The following is a 21,531-nucleotide window of genomic DNA, read 5'->3' on the forward strand; positions in this document are numbered from 1 at the left end:
TGTCTTTTAAAATGACCCCCAAATAACAGTCCCTGATGAAATTTCAAAGTGGGATTCTGTTCTGTTCTGTTCTGTTTTGGCAGGGTCTCACTCTGTTGCCCAAGGTGGAGTGAGTGCAGTGGTGCTCACTGCAACCTCGACTTCCCAGGCTCCAGTGATCCTCCCACCTCAGCATCCCAGGTAGCTGGGACTACAGGCGCATACTGCCACACCCGGCTAATTTTTGTATTTTTTGTAGAGATGGGTTTTGGCCATATTGCCCAAGCTGGTTGTGAACTCCTGAGTTCAAGCGATCTGATCTGCCTGCCTCGGCTTCCCGAAGCGCTGGGATTACAGGTGTAAACCACCGTGCCCAGCCTGAGATTCTGCCTCTTCTCCCTCTTGGTAAACTGATTTCACCTAATGTTGCATTGTGGTCAGCTTGCCGGTCAGCGGACAGCGGCTGCAGTGAGCTTAGCACCTGGTTGGATGGAAGCTCCACCCTTTACACACCAATGCCTGACATTGTTTAATTCAGGAGCAACGTCGTCTTCTACAGAAAGCGCTCCCGGACCTCCTGGACTAAGTAGGTCAGGCTCCTTAAGGGTGAAGTGTTCTCTCTGCCCTGTTCTTTCATCCTGGCCATTTATCACAATTTATTCTGTCTCCCTCAAGTCCAAGAACTGGGGCCAGGTATGTCCTTGAATCTCCAGCAGGAATCACAGTGTCATTGATACTGTGACAATCGGGGTGTCATCGATAAACATTTGTTGAATGAATGGATGCATACTTGAAAAAAATGCTGTGGGTATGATATTCGGTTCCGGGCCAGGTGCGGTGGCTCACGCCTGTAATCCCAACACTTTGGGAGGCCAAGGTGGGAGGATCACTTGAGGTCAGGTATTCGAGACCAGCTTGGCCAACATGGTGAAACCCCATTTTTACTAAAAATACAAAATGAGCTGGGTGTGGTGTTGCGCGCCTGTAATCCCAGCTACTCGGGAGGCTGAGGCAGGATAATCGCTTGAACCTGGGAGGCGAAGGTTGCAGTGAACCGAGATTGCGCCACTGCACTCCATCCTGGGCGACAGGGCGAGACTAAGAAAAAAAAAAATTCGGTTCTGAACAAATTTCGAGTCACTGACAAAGCTACGGCATCCAGCAGAGGGCGCGCCAGGCGCCAGCACCAGGCTGGAGGACGCCTGGCTCAGCCCCAGGCCGACTTCCGGGAGCCCCGCTAAGTACAGGGGGATACCCCGTCCTTGGCGGCTGCTTGCCTTTCTCCGTACTGTCCCTGTGAAGGTCAAGATCTATAACGTTGAGAGTCCCCAGACATACGATGGGAGAGTTGCAGTAAGTACTCTTTAAATCCCCTTTCACCCTTGAGAGTCTACGATTTTCGACGTTTTCCAGGCGATTTTTACTCTGGTCCAGAATAGGTGCGTGGTAATTCCTGACTTTCGCCACCGGAGGGCACTCCCGGCCCTCGCTTCCCTGCCCCGCGCGCGGTCTGCAATCGGCTGGGCTTTTAAGCCTCTCTGGGCTCTGGCTGGTCTCCCAGAGAATCTAAACTCAAAACGCTTGAGAGACACACCAGCCTCCGGCAATCCCAGAGTGTGCTGAAGTCCCCATCGTCCTTCCCTGGAATGTCAGTGAATGGGGAAGCCTTCCCTTTTTACTCACCGCCATCCTCCCCTCCCAGGCGTGGGGAGACCCGGCGCTGGGGCTGGGGGGCCCTGAGCAGGTTCCTCACCTGCACCGACCCACATCTTTGAAGTTGGAGTGCGTGGAATGGGCCTCAGTGGCACACCCCAATCTGGGGACACATCAGAACTTTTTTTCCCCCCCTTATTTTGTTTTTCTTTTGAGACGGTCTGGCTCTGTCGTCCATGCTGCCGTGGCGCGATCACGGCTCACTTATAACCTCCACTTCCCAGGCGAAAGCGATTCTCCCACCTCAGCCTCCCGAAGTGCTGGGACTACAGGTCCAGGCCACCACGTCTGGCCCATTTTATTTCTAAATGGCTCATGCCTATAATTCCAGCACTTAGGGAAGCCAGGGCAGGCGGATCACTTGAGCCCAGGATTTTGACACCAGCCTGGGCAACATAGTGAGACCCTATCTCTACAAAAGATTTAAAAATTAGACGGGCGGGCTGGGCGTGGTGGCTCACGCCTGTAATCCCAGCACTTTGGAGGACCGAGGCGGATGGAGATCACCTGAGGTCTGGAGTTCAAGACGAGCCTGGCCAACATGGTGAAGCCCCATCTCTACTAAAAAAAAAAAGACCAGGCGCGGTGGCTCACACCTGTAATCCCAGCACTTTGGGAGGCCAAGGCGGGCGGATCACGAGGTCAGGAGATGGAGACCATCCTAGCTAACGCAGTGAAACCCTGTCTCTAATAAAAATATAAAAAAGTAGCCAGGTGTGGCGGCGGGTGGCTGTAGTCCCAGCTACCTCAGGAGGCTGAGATAGGAAAATGGCGTGAACCCGGGAGGCAGAGGTTGCAGTGAGCCAAGATCGCGCCACTGCACTCCAGCCTGGGCGACAGAGCGAGACTCCGTCTCAAAAGAAAAAAAAAAAAATAGCCGGGCATGGTAGCAGGCAACTGTAATCCCAGCTACTCAGGAGGCTCAGGCAGGAGAATTGCTTGAACCTGGGAGGCGGAGGCTGCAGTGAGCCGACATCGCACCACCAACAGAGCGAGACTCTGTCTCAAAAATAAATAAATAAATAAATTAGCTGGGCATACTGCCATGTGCCTGTAGTCCCAACTACTCAGGAGGCTGAGGTGGGAGAATAGCTTAAGCCCAGCATCAAGCCTGCAGTGAGCTGTGATTGTGCCACTACACTGCAGCCTGGGCAACAGAGCAAGACCCTATCTCAAGAAAAAAAAAAAAAAAGGAAAGAAAATATAGGCTAAAATTCTATTTATTTATTTATTTTTTAATTTAAGGTTAGGGCCAGGCATGGTGGCTCACGCCTATGATCCCAGCACTTTGAGAGGCCAAGTCAGGATTATTGCTTGAGCCCGGGAGTTCAAGACCAACCTGGGCAATATAGCAAGACCCTGTCTCTATTTTTTTTTAAATTAATTAATTAAAAGTCAAATAAAATGAATTTAAGATAGCCACTAACAAGATAATATGGAACTACAGTCCTCAGTATCTGAGGAGGCACTGGTCCTAGGACTGCCATACCAAATCCGTGGTATCAAGTCCCTTATATAAATTGGTGTAGGCCGGGCATGGTGGCTCACGTCTGGAATCCCAGCACTCTGGGAGGCTGAGGCAGGCAGATCACCTGAGGTCAGGAGTTCAAGACTACCCTGGCCAACATGGTGAAATCCCGTCTCTACTAAAAATACAAAAATTAGCTGGGCATGGTGGTGCACATCTGTAATCCCAGCTACTCGGGAGGCTGAGGTGGGAGAATCACTTGAACCCGGGAGGCAGAGCTTGCAGTGAATCAAGATTTCCCCACTGCACTCCAGCCTGAGCGAGACTTCCTCTCCAAATAAATAAATAAATTGGTGTAGTATTTGCATATAACCTACATATACTTAAATCATCTTTAGATTACTTATAATACCTAATACAATGTAAATGCTATGTAGATAGTTGTCCTGCTGTATTGCTTTTTATTTGTGTGATTTTTATTGTTATATTTTTTCCTGAATATTTTTTATCTATGGTTGCTTGAATCCCATGGAAATGGAGGACCAATTGTACTTGGGAAAAAGAGAAAAAAATACTTGATCAGTATAGCAAAGAGAGGGAAAGAAAAACCAGAAAACAGCCTGGCCCAGTGGCTCACGCCTGGAATCCCAGCACTTTGAGAGGCAGAAGCAGGCGGAAAATGAGGTCAGGAGTTCAAGACCAGCCTGGCCAATATGGTGAAACCCCATCTATACTAAAAAATACAAAAACTAGCTGGGTGTGGTGACCCACACCTGTGGTCCCAGCTACTCAGGAGGCTGAGGCAGGAGAATCACTTGAGCCCAGGAGGCGGAGGGGGCAGTGAGCCGAGATCATGCCACTGCACTCCAGCCTGGCAACAGAGCAAGACTCTCTCAAAAAATAAAATAAAATAAAAAAGCATTTTCAAACATATCACTATCACAATACATTTGAATGGATGAATCTCTTCTATTACAAGACCAAAAAAATGTTTAAATCATGAGACTCATAAGTTCTTTTTTTTTTTTTTTTTTAGATGGATTATTGCTCTGTCACCCAGGCTGCAGTACAATGGTGTGATCTCGGTTCACTGCCACCTCTGCCTCCTGGGCTCAGGTGATTCTTCTGTCTCAGCCCCCCGAGTTATTGGGATTATAGGTGCCCACCGCCATGCCCGGCTAATTTTTTTGTATTTTTAGTAGAGATGGGGTTTCACCATGTTGGCCAGGATGGTCTCGAACTCCTGATCGCAGGTGATCTGCCTGCCTCGGCCTCCCGGAGTGCTGGGATTACAGGCATGAGCCACTGCGCCTGGCCAAGATGCATGAGTTCTTAAAGTGAAAACGAAGCGTCCTTTTTTGCAAACAGTCTGATCAGGGAAGGCAAGGTTAAGTGAAATATACATTTTCACTTCAATTTTTCATTAGTTCCTTCCTCCATCATTTTGTTACAGTGCCTAAGTATGCCAGGCATGGTATTGGGTACCAGGGGTTCAGAGATGAATTGACTAAAGCTTCTCTAAGTGCCCCCCTCCCCAGTAGGAAGGATATCTGTCTTGACCAGAGTTAAACCCAGAGACAGCCAAGGAGGAAGTCTCGGCCTCCTCACTTGAGCCACGCTCAGCCTCTTCCACTCCCAAAGGCCTCCTGCTCCTTCACCTTCAGCCCAGCCCATGCATCTCCTTTGATGTGAGACTCACCCAAGATGAGACGGAAACAGTCTCGACACACAATCAATCCTCACCTTTCCGACCTTTCCTTTTGGCACACAACACAAACACTCCGGGTTTGCCCTGAGGCATCTGCAGGGGCAGGGCCAGGGGAGCGGAGGCTGAGGCTCCTCCGGGCCTGCTTTCTCTGAGGAGAGAGTAATGTGGGAGAAGCACCGTTTGCCTTTGATACTTACCAAGGTCACTGTGGTTGCTCCCTGTGGAATGACAGTGGCAGTGTCCCCGAAACACTGGCTCCTTCTCCAACCCTCACACATGCATTAAATCCCAAAGGTGAAAGGAGAGGGCTCAGGGCACAGTGCTCATCCCACCACATGCCAAGAGGGGCTGCGTAATCCTTCTGGGTTTGTTCTCCAAAGCCCGAGTTGGGGAAATAGGGACTCTTCAGACAGGGTTACCTTTGTCTGTCCCTGTTCGTTTATGTGAGAGCAGGTTTGTTCTGCCAGGCTGAGGCCCCAGGCCCACCAGCCATCAGCTCCTTGTGGAGGTTGGGTGTGGGAGTGCCCCTCTGGGGACAGAAAGCCCTCCTCCCATCCCTGAAGCTGGGCCTATCTGGGGAGTGGGGGCAGGCGAGCTCCGTCAGCCACTGAGGAGAGAGGGCCTGGTCAGGACCCTGCCCCTGTCATTCCGTAGGGAGTAACACACAGTTCTCTACTAAAAACACAAAATTCACCAGGTGTGATGGCACATGCCTGTAATCCCAGCTACTCAGGAGGCTGAGGCAGGAGAATTGCTTGAACCCGGGAGGTGGAGGTTACGGTGAGATGGCACCATTGCACTCCAGCCTGGGCAACAGAGTGAGACTCCGTCCCCTGGCCCCCAAAAAATATACTGGGCCGGCAGGGCGTGGGGGTTCACGCCTGTAATCCCAGCACTTTGGGAACCTGAGGCAGGTGCATTGCTTGTGCTCAGGAGTGTGAGACCACCCTGGGCAACATGGCAAAACTCCATCTCTGTAAAAATTTAAACATTATCTGGGTGTGGTGGCATGCACCTGTAGCCGCGGCTACTCAGGAGGCTGAGGTGGGAGGATCATCTGAGCCTGGGGATGTCGAGGCTGCTGTGAGGCATGATTGCATCACTGTACTCCAGCCTGGGTGACAGAACAAGACCTGTCTAAAAGAAAATACTGACATTAACCTGGGCATAGTGGCTCACGCCTGTAATCTCAGCACTTTGGGAGGCAGAGGTGGAAAGATCACTTGAGGCCATGAGTTCAAGATCAGCCTGGGAAACATAATGAGACCTCATCTCTACAAATGTTATTTTTACTTAGCCAGGCGTGGTGGTGTGCACCCATAGTCCTAGATACTCAAGAGGCTGAGATGAGAGGGTCCCTTGAGCCCAGAAGGTTGAGGCTGCAGTGAGCTATGATTGTATTATTGCACTCCAGCCTGGGCAACAATGTGAGACCATGTTGCCCAGGCTGGTCTTGAACTCCTGGCCTTGAAAGATCCTCCCACCTAGGCCTCCCAAAGTGTGGGATTACAAGCGTGAGTCCCTGTGCCCGGCCTCCAGGGGCTTCTTGACAGAACAAGCATCCTGGAGTAGGGGTGGGGGTGGCCATCCTAATTAGAAAGCATCCCTCCTGGGTCTCTCTGAAGCGCTAAAGCCAGGTGAAGACCCCAGCTCTGCATCTTGGCCCACAGTGGATCTTGAGAGGGGTCCATGGGAGTTCTCATCATCAATAAGACGTTCTATAACTGGAGGACTCCAGTCACCTGAGAAATGAAGAAACGGGTCAGAGGACTCGACAGGGATGGGTGGGCCAGCGGTGCCCCCAGCTCTGCACCACGTGATGGAGCCTCTTTTGCATTTGCAGCTCCCTCCCCGGGGCAGAACAGGTCTGTTTGTCTTCCCAAACCTCAGAGATGCCAAGAACGAAGGAAATCTGATACCCCTAAGGCAAGAACTGTTCCAGCCCTGTGCTGCCAACAGGAAGCCTTTGCCCATGCCCAAGAGAGAGGGCAGGTGAGAGGCCCCCGCCTCAGGGTTCCCACCAACCAGCCAGGGACACCAGAAGCCATCTGCCATGTGGTTCCCACAGCAGCCAGCAGGGGGCAGCCTGTTGAAGACTTCCTGGGGCCATGTCGCCCTGAGTTGTGCAGGTTCCCACAGGCCAGCACCCAGTGTGGAAAACAGCATGTGGTAGCAGGGGGTTAGGTGTCCGGCATGAGCCAGCCTGGTCTTTACCTTTTGGGCTCTTTTCCTGTCTAGCCCGCCCAAAATGTGGAAACCTTAACAGCAGACATGGGTTATGATGTCAGAGTTTGGGATATTTTAGAAGGGGTCTTGTTATGTTGCCCAGGCTGATCTTCAACTCCTGAGCCCAAGCGATCCTTCCACCTCAGCCTCCTAAGTAGCTGGGACTACAGGAGCCTGCCACTGTGCCCAGCTTAATGTCAGTTTGTAGCTTCACAACTTTGCTTTATCCTAATTTCTGAGCAATACCCAATCAGCTAGGCCTGGAGCACCATCTCCACACTGAATTTCTCCCTCTTTTGGATATTTTATGGACATTAAAAACAAGCATGGGCTTCAAAAGACACCCACAAGCTGGGAGAAAACATTTTAAAAAACAAACCACAGACTGGGAGAAAAGGTTCACAATCTACATATCTGGTAAAAGACTTGTATTCAGAATATATAAAGTACTTTTACAACTCACTGATTAATAAGACAAACATCTCAACAGAAATGGGCAAAAGATTTGAATCAACATTTCATCAAAGAAGATATGTGGAAAGTCACTAGAGACATGAAAAACGGACCCCATCAGCAGCCATAAGGGAAACGGCCCTTGAAACCACAGCGAGATGATACCATTTCCACCCCATTGGAGTGGCTGCAGTCCGAAAGGCTGACCATACCAAGACTTGTGAGCATAGGGAGCAAGGCAGGCTCTCATGCGCTGCTGTTGGAAATAGAAAAGAGCGCAACCACTTTGGAAAACAGTTTGGTAGTTTCTTTTTTTTTTTAGATGGAGTCACGCTCTATTGCCCAGGCGGGAGTGCAGTGGCGTGATCTAGGCTCACTGCAACCTCCACCTTCCGGGTTCAGGCAATTCTCCTGCCTCAGCCTCCCGAGGAGGTGGGACTATTGGGATACACCACCACGTTCAGCTAATTTTTATATTTTTAGTAGAGACAGGGTTTCGCTGTGTTAGCCAGGCTGGTCTCGAACTCCTGACCTCAGGTGATCCACCCACCTTGGCCTCCCAAAGTGCTGGGATTACAAGTGTGAGCCACTACACCCAGCCAGTTTCTTAAAAAAATTGAAATGTAACATTTAGAGCATACACTATTCCATTCTAAGGTAATTAATCACCCCCTTTCCCCCACACAAAAAAATGTATGAAAGCATATGTCCAGGCCAGGTGTGGTGGCTCACGTCTGTAAGCCCAGCACTTTGGGAGGCCGAGGTGGGTGGATCACTTGAGCCTGGGATTTTGAGACCAGCCTAATATGGTGAAACCCCATATCTACTAAAAATACAAAAATTAGCTGGGCATGGTGGCGTGCACCTGAAATTCCAGCTACCCAGGAGGCTGAGGCAGGAGAATCGCTTGAACCCGGGAGGCAAATGTTGCAGTGAGCCGAGATCACGCCACTGCACTCCAGCCTGGGCAACAGAGCAAGACTCTGTCTCGAGAAAAAAGCACATGTCCACACAAAGACTCAAACACAGAGACGAAAATTTCCACAGCAGCTTTACAAGTAATAGCCCCAAAATAGAAAACAACCGCAATGCTCACCATGAATAATGAGTAGATAAGCAAATTGTGGACTATCCATCCAATGGACTACTGCACAGGGACAAAGAGGAACCACACACACACATATACAGACACACAAATATACACACACACATATACACACACACACAAATATACACACAAATATACACGCACACACACAAACATATACACACATACACACACAAATATACACACATACATACACATATGCACACACACACAAATATACACACATATATACACACACAGATATATATACACACACAGAGATATATACACAAATATACACACATACATACACATATGCACACACAAATATACACACACATACATATATGCACATATATACATACATACACACATATACACATACATATATACACACATACATATACACACATATATACAAACACACACCTATACACACACACATATATATTTCTAAATACAGTTGGCCCTTGAACAACATGGGTTTGAACTGCATGCCTCAGCTTATACACAGATTTTTTTTCAATAAAAGAGACCCTGAGTGTGCCTGCCTCTCCTCCCACCTCCTCCACCTCTTAACCCTCTGCCTTCTCTGAGACAGTGAGACCAACCTCTCCCCTTCCTCCTCAGCCTACTCAATGTGGGAGACAACCAGGGTGACGACTTTTGCCATGATCCACTTCCACATAACGAATGGTAAGTAGAGCTTCTCTTCCTCACAATTTCCTTGATAACGTTTTCTCTTCTGTAGCTGACTTTATTGTAGGAAAGCAGTGTGTAATACACAGAACCCACCAAATATGTCTGCTTTCTAATCCCCTCCAGAATTAGAATGAGTGGATTGTTTGGCAATTGTGGAGTCACAGGTTCCAGCAAAGGAGCTGAATGGTCTTTTAAAATGTTTTTATTTTTAGTTTTAAAAATCATTTGGCCAGGCGCAGTGGCTAATGCCTGTAATCCCAGCAATTTGGGTGGCTGAGCCAGGTGGATTGTTTGAGCCCTGGAGTTCGAGACCAGCCTGGGAAACATGGTGAAACCCTGTCTCTACAAAAAATACAAAAGTTAGCCAGGTATGGTGGTGCACACCTGTAGTCCCAGCTACTTGAGAGGCTGAGGCAGGAGGATCACTTGAGCCCAGGAGACGAAGGCTGCAGTGAGCCGGGATTGTGCCACTGCACTCCAGTCTGAGTGATAGAGTGAGACCCTGTCTCAAAAAAAAAATGATTTGTATTTATTTCACTGAGCATGTCTCAAGGTTCATCCACGTTGTCTCAGGTGTCAGAATTTCCTCCTGTCGAAGGCTGAATAACACTGCGTTTTCTCTATACCCCGTGTTTGATTTCTCCATTCATCTGTCGACAGACACTTGGATGGTTTCCACCTTTTGGCTGTGTGAGTGATTCGGCTATGAACACGGCACGCCACTAAAATTTTGATTCTAGGTGTTGTTATACCACAACAAATGGCTGGAACAATGTTGCGCCTCAATTAAAATGTATTTTAGGGGCCAGGCGCAGTGGCTCACACCTGTAATCCCAGCACTTTGGGAGGCCGAGGTGGGCGGATCACCTGAGGTCGGGAGTTCAAGACCAGCCTGACCAACATGGAGAAACCCCATCTCTAGTAAAAATACAAAATTAGCCGGGCGTGGTGGTGCCTGCCTGTAATCCCAGCTACTCTTTGACAGCCAGGCTGGAGTTGCTGTGGCAGGACTATGGCTCACTGCAGTCTCCACCTCCTGGGCTCAAGCAATCCTCCCACCTTAGTCTCCCAGGTGGAGGGGACTACATGCACCCACCACCACTCACAGCTCAAAATATGTGTTAACTGACTGTTTATACTAAAGGCAAGACTTCTGTCAATAGCAGGCTGTTAGTAGTTAACTGCTGGGGAATGAAAAGTTATATTTGGATTTTTTACTGTTGAGGGGCACCCCTAAACCCCTGCATTGTTCAAGGGTCAACTGTAGTATGTATATATATTTACATATTTTTTCTTAGAAGGTCAAGGTTGATACTGTATATATGCACCAGAGTAACCATAATTCTCCCTCCTCTTTTGCCTTTACTTTTAAATAGATTTGGTGCTCACCTCGACCTTCTGCACTTTTCCCTGCCTGCTCTTGTTTATGTGGACTGACCTCTGGATGGTACTGTCAGGCACAGAGGGGCTCTGTTTCTTCAAGAGATCATGAGGCTGCATTCCCTGAGAGTCTGCAGGTCGCCTGACCTTTGAAGGAAGGCTTTGCTGAGGAACACTTTTTAAAACATAGTGTAGTGATTTTAAAAATACATTTTCTTTTCCTTTTTTTTTTTTTTTTTTTGAGATGGGGTTTCACTCTTGTTGCCCAGGCTGGAGTATAATGGTGCAATCTCAGCTCACCACAACCTCCACCTCCCGGGTTCAAGTGGTTCTCCTGCCTCAGTCTCCTGAGTAGCTGGGATTACAGGCATTCACCACCACGCCTGGCTAATTTTGTATTTTTAGTAGAGATGGGGTTTCTCTATGTTGGTCAGGCTGGTCTTGAACTCCTGACCTCAGGTGACCCGCCCACCTCGGCCTCCCAAAGTGCTGGGATTATAGGTGTGAGCCACTGCGCCCAGCCCCTAAAATACATTTTTATTGAGGCGCAACATTGTTCCAGCCATTTGTTGTGGTATAACAACACCTAGAATCAAAATTTTAGTGGTGTGCCATGTTTATAGCCGAATCACTCACACAGCCAAAAGGTGGAAACCATCCAAGTGTCTGTCGACAGATGAATGGAGAAATCAAACACGGGGTATAGAGAAAACGCAGTGTTATTCAGCCTTCGACGGGAGGAAATTCTGACACCTGAGACAACGTGGATGAACCTTGAGACATGCTCAGTGAAGTAAGCCCGTCACAAAAGGACAAACGCTGCACGATATCACCTTTTTTTTCTTTTGAGACAGAGTCTTGCTCTGTCGCCCAGGCTGGATTGCAATGGTGCAATCTCGGCTCACGGCCACCTCTGCCTCCCAGGTTCAAGCAATTCTCCTGTCTCAGCCTCCCGAGTATCTGGGATTACAGGCACACGCCACCACGCCTAGCTAATTTTTGTATTTTTAGTAGAGATGGGGTTTCACCATATTGGTCAAGCTGGTCTTGAACTCCTGACCTCAGGTGATCCACCCACCTTGGCCTCCCAAAGTGCTGGGATTACAGGCATGAGCCACCATGCCTGGCCGCATGATGCCACTTATACGAGGTCCCTAAAGTAGTCAAATTCAGAGAGACAGAAGTAGAACGATGGTTGCCTAGGGCTGGGAAGGGGGGATGGAGAGTGGGTGTTTAATGGGTAAGAATTTCAATTTTACAAGATAAAAAAGCTCTGGAGATCTGTTGCACAGTCATGTGGATGTACTTAACACTGCTGAAATGTACACCTAAAAATGGTTAAGATGGTAAATTTTACCTGTAATTTACCATAAATTAAAAACAAAAACAAAAACAAAAAACTTAGTGGCATAAAGCAGTCACCACCATTGTGTGATGTTCCTGTGTTCCCTGGTCAGAAGTTTGGGCACCGGCAAGGTTGCTCCTCTCTGCACTAGGATGTCTGAGGCCTCATCTGGAGGTGACCCTAGTGACTAGGGCTGGAAGGACTGGAGACAGATAATCTACTTCCAAGACCACGCTTTTACTCACGCGTGTGGCACCTGGGCTGGGATGGCCCAAGGACGGGCTCTTCTGGGCCTGTTGACTGGAGCCCTCCATGTGGCACTTTCAGCATGGCAGCCTCCAAGCAATCAGATTCCGTTCGAGGTGGTTCAGAGTTCCAAAACAAGTGTCCCCATCAGGCAAGGCCATGTGGCCTTTTATCACCTAGTCTCAGAAGTGACAAAGTCACCACTTTTATGAATTGCTTCTTTACTGCAATGTAGGTACTTTAACAAACTCCAGCATCAACAGTGAAATGTTATGTGTATGCCGGTTACTTACCCCTTAACTCAGTATATATCAAGAATGCTGCTGGGGTTGGGCATGGTGACTCATGCCTGTAATCCCAGCACTTTGGGAGGCCAAGGCAGGTGGATCACCTGAGGTCAGGAGTTCAAGACCAGGCATGACCATCTCTATTAAAAATCAAAAATTTAGCCAGATGTAGTGGTAGGCACCTGTAATCCCAGCTACTCTGGAGGCTGAGGCAGGAGAATTGCTTGAACCTGGGAGGCAGAGGTTACAGTGAGCCGAGATTGCACCACTGCACTCCAGCCTGGATAGCAGAACGAGACTTGGTCTTAAAAAAAAAAAAAAAGAATATATTCTAAAAACCCTTATAACTCAACAGTAGAAAGATAAATAAACCAATTTTATTTTATTTATTTATTTATTTGAGATGGAGTCTCTCTCTGTCACCCAGGCTGGAGTGCAGTGGCGTGATCTCGGCTCACTGCAACCTCTGCCTCCTGGGTTCAAGGGATTCTCCTGCCTCAGCCTCAAGAGTAGCTGGGACTACAGGTGCCCACCACCATGCCCGTATAATTTTTGTACTTTTATTAGAGACGGGGTTTCACCATGTTGGCCAGGCTGGTCTGGAACTCCTGACCTCAGGTGATCCACCTGGCTCAGCCTCCCAAAGTGCTGGGATTACAGGCGTGAGCCACCGTGCCCGGTCAAGAGTGATTTCTTAAGGAAGTACTTGGTATTTTTCTGGAATGATGAAAACGTTTTGAAACTAGAAAGAGGTGGTGGTTGCGCAACACTAGGAAAACTCTGGATGCCACTGAATTGTACACATCAAAATGGTGAATTGGAGCCTGGTGCAGTGGTCTGGAACTGTAATGCCAGAGACTCAGGAGGCTGAGGTGGGAGGATCACTTGAGCCCAGGAGTTCAAGGCTGCATTGAGCTATGATCCTATGATCAGGCCACTGCACTCCAGCCTGGGCAACAGAGCAAGATCCCTGACTCAATTAAAATAAAAAATATATATTAAAAAACAAGAGAACGCATAGGCTCCAGGGGTATCAGCCACTATCATATCAGCAGGGTCTCACTCCAGATGTGGCTAATACAAGTCTTTCTGTGATCCATAGCTTTATCAATAACCTAAACTTGATTTGCTAATTAGCATAATGATATCTTTTTTTTTTTTTTTTTTTAAAGAGACAGGGTCTCTCTCTGTCTCCCAGGCTGGAGCATAGTGGTGCAATCATAGCTCATCACAGTCTTGGACTCCTGGGCTTAAGCGATCCTCCTGCCTCAGCCTCCTGACTAGCTGGGACTACACATGTGTGCCATCACTCCTGGCTGATTTTTTTGGTAGAGACAGGGTCTGGCTATGTTGCCCAGGCCTTATTATTGTTTTGTAAGAGCTTCCCTTTCCTTTAAGATTCTGGATACTTTGATACGTTTATTGAAGATACCTTCTCTAAGTGTACATAATTATATTAAATCTTGAAATACACTTTCTTGGAACAGACTGCTCTTAACTGAAACTGTAAGTAGGTGAATGTTTTGCTGGAGATTCTGAAAAAGTCAAACCATCCCTGCTCATCTCCAGACCCACTGGGCCTTTGTCTAAGGATGTCACAGGCCATAATTCCCAAGCAGCAGCCAAATTCTTACAAAGGCTGAGGACCTGGGTTCCGCGTTCTGGGGGGGAATCTGCTTAGGAATATAGGAGGAATTTGGGACTGGGTGAGGGAGTGTCGGAGTTCTCTAAGAGGGAGGGGCAAGGATGGCAAGGAATGAAGGGGAGGAAGAGCTGAGCCACACAGCCAATTTGGAATGGAAGCAGTTGCTAAGGCCAAGGTTTTCCAAAAATCAAAATGGAAGTCATTGTCAGGCAGCAATATGGCTCCCTGCTGTTTCCAAACCACCCTGACTGCTCTGGGCTTTTGAAATCATGAAGGGCTGAGTGGCTGTCTGCATAGCAGGGATGTGGGTGAAGGCTGCAAGGCGCTTCCTCCAAAACTGGCTTAGTCTGTGCCTGCAGATATGAAAGGAGTACACAGAGAATCCCTGGTGGCTGGAACCAATTTCCCCCATCCCCAGCCTCAGCCACCACCTGTGCTGAGCCTGTAGCAGCCGGGACACAGCAGAGTGCCATTCACTGAACAGCTAACTGCTTTACAGGCCATCGATCGTCACAACATCCTTCTAAGTCTTGTTGTTGGTATTCTTTCATTTTTTCTTTCTTTCTTTTTTTTTTTTCTCTTGGAGATGGAGTCTCACTCTGTCACCCAGGCTGGAGTCTGGTGACACAATCTCAGCTCACTGCAACCTCCACCTCCCAGGTTCAAGCGATTCCCCTGCCTCAGCCTCCCGAGTAGCTGGGATTACGGGCACCTGCCACCACGCCTGGCTAATTTTGTATTTTCAGTACAGACAGGGTTTCACCATGTTGGCCAGGCTGGTCTCAAACTCCTGACCTCAGGTGATCCACCTGCCTTGGCCTCCCAAAGTGCTGGGATTACAGGCGTGAGCTACTGTGCCTGGCCCGGTTGGCATTATTTCTATTGCATATACGGGGAAATTGAAGTTCAGAGAAGTTAAGTAACTCACTCCAAGTCACATAGCCTCTGAGTGACAGAGCCAGGATTTCTATGATTTATATGATTCTGTGCCCATGACAGAGGGCTCCTGGTTGTGTCTAAAGGGAAAAGCCAGGATAGTTTATTATTATTACCAGAACTCAAAAGGTTAATTTGTCCTGTGCTGTATATTAAAATTGTCAGAGAATTTGGGGAATTAAATGAAGTATCATCTCCCCAAACTTCCTTAAGAAATGCTCCCATCAGCAGGTGCCTAGCACGAGGCAAACCTTTTAACTTTGGACGTGACCCCTCTCTACAAAGGGTAGGCAGCCCTACCCACTACCACGAAATTCCTGCTGCCCAGGACCCAGACTTGAACAATAAAAGACATCTGGGGCCAGGCACGGTGGCTTACACCTGTAATCCCAACACTTTGGGAGGCCGAGGTGGGCAGATCACCTGAGGTCAGGAGTTCCAGACCAGCCTGGCCAACATGGTGAAACCCCATCTCTACTAAAAGTACAAAAATTATCCAGGCATGGTGGTGTGCACCACCATGTCCCAGCTACTCTTGAGGCTGAGGCAGGAGAATCACTTGAACCCGGGAGGCAGAGGTTGCAGTGAGCCGAGATCACACCACTGCACTCCAGCCTGGGCAATGAGAGCGAGGCTCCATTTCGCCAGGGGTGGGGTGGTGAGGAAGACATCTGGGAACTGGGACTGGTGGGTTTCATTTATTTAGACCCTAGGCCTAGCATCCCTGGAGCCTGGCTCAGATTTTTGTGAATCTGAACACCTTGGCGGGAAGGGAGGGAGTAATGAGAGGGGCAGGTTTCAGAGGAGAAGTAGTGGAGGCCGGAGACGAAGCCTGAGCAGAGCTGCTCGGTGGTGGGATGTCCTCTCCAATGAGGGTTGAAGGAGAGGCAGCAGCTGCTCCGGTTTGCCTTCTGGGCCTGAGCTATTCCACGAGGTTGCCACCAGCTGCACGTGGCTATCAGGTGCTTGAAATGTGGACGGTCTGATTGAGATGAGCAGCAAGTGTAAAATACACCCTACATTACAAAACCTTGGCATGAAATAAAGTAATGTAAAATATCTCATTAATATTTTTATACTGATTACATGTAGGGATAATGTTGGACATAAATTAGATTAAATGAAATGTTATTAAAATTAATTTCACCTGTTTTATTTTTCTTCCTTTACTTTTAAAAGCATGTGGCCACTAGAAAATTTTCTTTTTTCTTTTCTTTCTTTCTTTTTTTTTTTTTTTGAGATAGGGTCTTGCTCTGTTGCCCACACTGGAGTGCAAGGCACGATCAGGGCTCACTGCAGCCTCGACCTCCTGGGCTCAAGTAATCCTCCCACTTTGGCCTCCCGAGTAGTTGGGACTACAGGTGTGTGCCACCACACCTGGCTAATTTTTAATTTTTTGTAGAGATGGGGTCTCACTATGTTGCCCAGGCTTGTCTCAAACTCCTAGACTCAATCCATCCTCCCACTTCAGTCTCCCAAAGTGCTGGGATTACTGGTGTGAGCCATGGCACCTGGCCCAGAAAATTTTCAATTCAAAATTACAAATGAAATTGCTCATTCTAAGGCCAGGTGTGATGGCTCATGCCTGTAATCCCAGCACTTTGGGAGGCCAAGGTGAGTGGATCACCTGAGGCCAGGAGTTTGAGACCAGCCTGGCCAACACAGTGAAACCCCATCTCTACTAAAAATGCAAAAATTAGCCAGGAGTGGTGGCAGGTGCCTGTAATCCCAGCTTCTCAGGAGGCAGAGACAGGAGAATCGCTTGAACTCGAGAGGCAGAGGTTGTAAGTGAGTCAAGATTATGCCATTGCACTCCAGCCTGGGCGACAGAGTGAGTCTCTGTCTTAAAAAAAAAAGAAAAGAAAAGAAATAGCTCATTCTATTTCTGTTGGACAGCGCTGTCTTGGACCAGTCCTTCCTGCCTGTGTGAGTGAGGGGAGGACAGGTGGGCAGAGGGCTGAGCTCCTTCAGAGGAAAGCATTGCCTCCTGTGTTCCCTCCAGGTGAGAGCTGTGTGCAGGCCTCTGCAGAGAAGGGGAGGAGAGAGCAGAATCACCCCAGGGGCTGGAACCAAGAGTTGACTGACCGGATGTAGGGACAGACGGCTGGGAGGATGGAGCTTCCTAGGGCAGTGCCAGCCCCTGAAGGGCATGGGTGGGGACAAGATGGGGCCGGGCAGGTCGTCTTCTGATAGCCATGCCCAGGGCTGTGGGGGTGGGGTCTACTCTCCCTCCCTCCAGCCCTGTAGGATTTTTGCTGCTCCTGTCAGGTGAGGAATAAGACTGATATTTTCTTTCTTTTGGAATCCTTTGTTGGTCTCTTGATTCTCTGAGCCTGTGGGCAGCTGAGCCTACCCAGGGAACTCAGGTCTGAACTAATCGGACCTCTGGGGGTGCTCCCTAGCAAGTCCCTAAAGTCCCCCAGCCCCAGCTTGCCCCCCAGACCGCAGATATGGATGACAGGAGCCACAGGGGGCTTTGGGAACCAGGCCTCACCTGGGGGTTGGAGCCTGTGGGTCTGGCCTGGCGCCTGGAGTCTGAGGTTTAAAAGCTCCCCCGTTCTTGATGCCTGATTCTCTGATTCTCTGCCAGGAATTTCTCCGGCAGCTGTGCCAACACAGGGGTTCCGGGGCCTCTGCCAGGGGGTACCCTTGTGTCTGGCTTGCTGGGATTCATTTACACAATCTGGCTAATAAAGGAGATGGGGAGAAATCCATTTAGCTAGTGCCTGGGGCTATCCACTGGGCACTAGCAGCCAAGCCGGGGAAAGTTGTGTAAGTGTTTCCCAAACGTAAACAAAGGCTTGAAACTTGCCCTTGCGGAGACATCCCTGGAGAAAAGGTGAAGTCATTGAGGGCTATCTAGAAACATCTATAGGGAAAGAATTAGAGGAAAGGACACAATTGTCAGACGATACTGGCAAAAAAAAAAGCGAGGAATTCCACGCCTACAGCCTCTGTTGTTTCTGTTGTAGCCCTCAATTCGCTGTTAGACCCCCTCACTTTCTGCTGGTCATGATTTAAATGTCAGCTACTCCATGACGCCCCTCCTGGTCCTTTTACCTAAAATTACAACGTGCCCCATCACTCCCAACAGACTTCCCTTAAACGCTTTTCTGACTTATTTTTATCCTAGTACTTATCAACTAAGATAGATTTTTATTTATCTTGTTGACTATCTGTTTCCGCCATCAGAATGTGGGCAGGAATTTTGTATTATTTTGCTGGTACTGGGTTCATACTTGTTTGTTTTTTGGAGACAAGGTCTCACTGTGTCACTCCACCACTGCACTGTGCTGGAGTGCAGTGGTGCAATCACACATCACTGGGGCTTCGATCTTTTAGGCTCAAGCAATCCTCCCACCTCAGCCTCTGGAGTAGCTGGGACTAAAGGAATGCACCACCATGCCTGGCAAATTGAAACCTTTTTTTTTTTTTTTTTTTTTTTTTTTGGCAGAGATGGGATCTTGCTATGTTGCCCAGGGCTGGTCTTGAACTCCTAGGCTCAAGCAGTCCGCCCACATTGGCCTCCCAAAGTGCATGGCAAGCCACTGTACGCGGTCTAGCTTTCTATTTGTTGATTGAAGCAATGGATGCATGCCTGAATATATGAGATTTTTCAACTTCCAACCCAAAAGCCGCTTAGGATGGGAGTCCACCCCCTGTTCTTTGCAATACTCTGTGGGTAATAAAAGATAGGAATGACCTTGAATGTCCACCAACAAGGACAGGTTAGTTAATGTATGCTACACACAGAGAACAAAATACTCAGCTGCCAATAAAAGAAATAAGATTAGTGATTCCTCAAAGTGCTCCACGTACCTCTGAGAACTATTTTCATAATACTAAGACAGTATTTGCCTTTTTCAATGTGTTGACATTTGTACCCATGATGCAGAAGGAATGGTGGGTAAACCTGACATCGCCTCAGCCTGAATTAAGGCAGTGGCATCAAACTATACCAGGAGTTATTGTGTTCTTCACCACCATACACTCCTCACTTTTAAAAAAATTAATTGCATTTAAGAATGTCCTTGAGGTTGGGTGTGGTGACTCACACCTGTAATCCCAGCATTTTGGGAGGCTGAGGTGGGAGGATTGCTTGAGCTCAAGGTTCCAGATCAACCTAGGCAACATGGCAAGACCATGTCTCTACAAAAATACAAAAATTAGACAGGTGCATGGTGGCATGTCTGTAGTCCCAGCTACTTGGGAGGCTAAGGTAGGAGGATTGCTTGATCCTGGGAAGTTGAGGCTGCAGTGAGCCATGATCACAACACTGCACTCCAGGCTGGGTGACAGAACAAGACCTTGTGTCCAAAAAAAGAAAAAAATATATACCCTCAGTGAAGCAGGAAAATAGTTTTTAATTTTATTAAATTTTGAGGCTGGGTATGTTGGCTCATGCTTGTAATCCCAGCACTTTGGGAGGCCAAGGCAGGTGGATCACTTGACATCAGGAGTTCAAGACCAGCCTGGCCAACATGGCGAAACCTCGTCTCTACAAAAAATTTTTAAAAATTAGCTGGGCATGGTGGTGCATGCCTATAATCCCAGCTACTCTGGAAGCTGAGGCATGAGAATTGCTTGAACCTGGGAGCTGGAGGTTGCAGTGAGCCGAGATTGAGCTACTGCACTCCAGCCTGGGTGACGGAGCCATACCTTGTCTAAAATCAGTTAATTAATTTATAAATTTTGATCCTTATGTACACACCTTTTTAATATTTGGTGTAATGGATGGAAAGTGAACAGAAAGCCCTTGGGCTGCAGATCAAAGTCCATTACTCATCCTGAGAAAAGCATGTGTGCTGTTGTTTATGAGCTGAACTAGCTCCCCTTTCAGGGAACATCAGTTTTGCCTGGAAGCACAGCTGACAATCCATGGCTATTCACAGCTGGGCATTCAGAGACACTTTCTAGAACAATGAACAAAGTGAGCCTGTCACTTCAAGGTAAACAATTGATAGTACTTTCTAATAACAATAAAATGTGAGCTTCAAAGAAGAACTAGAATTTTGGGCTGAGCATGATGCCTCTTGCCTGTAATCCCAGCACTTTGGGAGGTGAAGGCAGGAGGATCACTTGAGCCCCAAGTTCAAGACCTGCCTGGGCAACATAGTGAGATCCCGTCTCTCTTTCTCTCTCTCTCTATATATATATTTAAGTAGCTAGTTGTGGTGGCACACACCTGTAGTCCCAGCTACTAGGGAGGCTGAGGTAGGAGGATCACTTAACCCCTGGAGTTTGAGGCTGCAGTGAGCTATGATCATGCCATTGTAGTCTAATCTTTGTGACAGAATGAAACCCTGTCTTAAAAAAACACAAACAGGAAAAAATAGACTAGAATTTTGGAAAACTTTAATACTGTGTAAGTAAAATGTGTCAACACAGCCAATGGTACAAAAATTTGCATAGGTTATGGATCTTAAATGTGCAAGACAGAGCAACACATTTTTCTGAAACAGAGTATGTAAAGTTTGTTCATGTACTTTCAGTGTCCACATTGCAACTAAACCTCAAGAAACCCCCACTTGTCTGAGCTTTGCTGTCATATCAAAGAAGAATAGCCACCGTTATCTGAAAAGCCTATTAAATGACACCTCCCTTCTTTCAGCTATATATCCAACTGTATTTCCAGCGATCTGTGGAAGATTGGATTTTCTTCACATACTTCAAGCAAAACAAATTGCAGCAAATCAAATGCAGAAGCAGATGCGATATCCAACTATCTTCTACTAAGCCAGATGTGGAAGACATTTGCAAAAGACATTTGAAAAAAGGTAAAACAGTGCCTCTCTTCTTACCAATATTATTTATGTTAATATATAATGGCTTATTATTATATTTTTAAACTAAGATTTATGGAGATACCATTCACTTATCATAAAACTGATCCTTTTTTGTTTTGTTTTGTTTTTGGAAAAGTCATCATTTTGAAGTGCACAATTCAGTGGTTTTTGGTGTATTTCCAGAGTTGTAAAACCATCATCACTATCTAATGTCAGAATATTTACAATTTAAAGAGGCACCGCAGGAAGAAACATGAAAAGAAAACTCTGCACCAAAATGAAGTGCTTAACAGTGTTTTATTTATTTACATTTATTTATTTATTTATTTATTTATTTATTTATTTATTTACTTGAGATGGAGTCTCACTCTGCTGCCCAGGCTGGAGTGCAATGGCGTGACCTCAGCTCACTGCAACCTCTGCCTCCCAGGTTCAAGTGATTCTCCTGCCTCAGGCTCCTGAGTAGCTGGGATTACAGGCACCTGCCATCATGCCCAGCTAAGTTTTGTATTTTTAGTAGAGACGAGGTTTCACCATATTGGCCAGGCTGGTCTCAAACTCCTGACCTCA

At 47.6% G+C, this 21,531-nt stretch overlaps 1 long non-coding RNA gene across 1 annotated transcript; it reads left to right on the forward strand.

The window, feature by feature from the left end:
- The first annotated feature begins 1,025 nt into the window (after positions 1–1,025).
- Positions 1,026–21,296, forward strand: LOC108581450. Its single transcript, XR_001893682.3, has 3 exons — positions 1,026–1,332; positions 9,265–9,330; positions 20,787–21,296. It is a non-coding gene; the product is annotated as an uncharacterized LOC108581450 (long non-coding RNA).
- Positions 21,297–21,531: the final 235 nt, after the last annotated feature.

The sequence above is a fragment of the Papio anubis genome, chromosome 10 (genome assembly GCF_008728515.1).
Source record: "Papio anubis isolate 15944 chromosome 10, Panubis1.0, whole genome shotgun sequence".
Classification (NCBI taxonomy): domain Eukaryota; kingdom Metazoa; phylum Chordata; class Mammalia; order Primates; family Cercopithecidae; genus Papio; species Papio anubis.